Consider the following 1,857-nt stretch of genomic DNA (forward strand, 5'->3'; position numbering starts at 1 on the left):
TGTATAGATTCAGCTCAGGTGCCCAGGTAGATAGCCACCAAGTGTGTGGTGTAGGCTGTCACTTACAGTCCTAGACAGGCATGGGTGATCGGTGTAGGCACAGGCATCTGGCTGCAGCAGGGGGGCACACTTTGAGCAAGGCAGGGGGCTGACGGCCACCCCCAAGTGTCCAGGAGGAAGTCATGTCCCTGTTCCCTAGAGCATGTAGATGAGTGGGTTTTGCAGCTGGACTATAAGCACCTAATGCTGTTGGCTGTAAGGACTGAGGGGCACCTCTTATTCATGGGCCCCTCTCACAGGTGGCTAGGTGGCGTGGGTGGAGCCACCAGTCCTCAGGCCCCTGATGTGGGTAGGTGAAGACCCTGCTTAATGGGCAGAGCAGTATCAAATGTCAAGAACGTGCGTGCCACTTCACAGCTGAAACAGTTGAAGTTAGAGTTCCAATATATACCTTGTTGTACTGTGGTGATGAGGGCCTATGCTGTTGAGATGGGTCCACAGAAGTCTATGCAGGGAGAAAGGCACTCAAAGTCCATGGATCCCTTATGCTTGTGCCTAGGCAAAGGAGCTGTGCCTAACCTGGGTTCCTGGCTTACGGGAGCTGGCAGTTTATTTTTTCCCCACTTGTTAATTTGTTCACTCTCCAAGGCATGGAGAATGGCTCCGGGCATGTGACGGATCCTGCTTCCGGCCCAGGGGACTCGGCAATTTCTAAAGCCAGTCCGGGACCCAGTGCAGAGCAGGGAGCAGGGAGGTAAACGGGAGAGAGGTTTTTGCCTAAGGAATGTGTTTTTGATCTGCGAGGTAAGCTGTATGCAAGTACTTGTCTTTTGCCGATGAGGGCTGTTTCTCACTGGTTCTGTGCCGCCGAGTAGACTCTGTGGCGCTGGGTCTCTCCCAGTGCAGAAAACACGCTTCCAGAGCACTGCCACTTGCCTGCGTCACCACTCACCCCCGAGCTGCTCAGGCCTGAAGGGTTCAGGCTCTCACCGAGTCAGGTCTGGCAACTCTTCCCTCCCCCTGCCACTCAGTCTGGTTCCTCACCTCTGCCTTTGATGTTCGGGGCTCCCAGATTGCCATATATAATCAAATCACCTTTTTTTTCGGGTCTTTGTTGTAAGAGGGTCCACTGGAAGAGTCTGACTACTCCGTCTCTGTTTCTTTTATTTGCTTTTGTTTTCAAATATTTTATTCATTTTTAGTGGCAGTATACTCACAACCAAACATACCTCCATTCACAGTTTCTTCACGAGCAGTTCAGTAACATTGGCTACAGATTTCACATTGTGTCACCGTTCTTCCTCTACTCATGTTGTTTCATCACCATTAGTTCAGGCCCACTGACTCAGAAAGTTCTCATCTGTGCTTTAATTATTGTCAGTTCATACTCGTACAGATTTATAAGAGTGGTATGCTTGAGGTAAACATTATTAACTGGGCTAAATTGTTGTTTAGTTTAATGATGATTTCATGGGGTAGTTTCAGTTCAAGGTTTAAGGATTATTTCTGGGCATTAGGTTCAGGAGTTCCCCCAGTCTCAATGGATCCAGTAAGTCTGGTTTCCATATGTCACTTTCTCTATTTTTCTCTCTCTCTTTCTCCTCTTCTTGTCTGTTTCTCCATCTCCCTCTTACTCTCTCTCCCTCTCTCACTCTGTCTTGCCCTCTCATTCTCCTCCTCCCTGTCTCTCTCTCTTGCTCTCTCTCTCATTCTCCCCCTTCTCCTCCCTCTCCCTCTCATTCTCCTCCCCTCTTCCCTCTCTCTCTTTCTTCTCCCCCCACCGTCTCTCTCTCATTCTCACCGCATTCTTCTCCCCTTTTCCCCACCTCTCTCTCTCATTTTCCCTCCTCCCTCTCT

General features: G+C 49.6%; 1 protein-coding gene across 1 annotated transcript in view; it reads left to right on the top strand.

The window, feature by feature from the left end:
• The window catches only part of PANK4 (pantothenate kinase 4 (inactive)), a 32,339-nt gene that overhangs the window by 15,659 nt on the left and 14,823 nt on the right, over positions 1–1,857 (top strand). The window lies entirely within an intron of this gene.

This window comes from Trichechus manatus, unplaced genomic scaffold (assembly GCF_000243295.1).
Source record: "Trichechus manatus latirostris isolate Lorelei unplaced genomic scaffold, TriManLat1.0 scaffold00122, whole genome shotgun sequence".
NCBI lineage: Eukaryota > Metazoa > Chordata > Mammalia > Sirenia > Trichechidae > Trichechus > Trichechus manatus.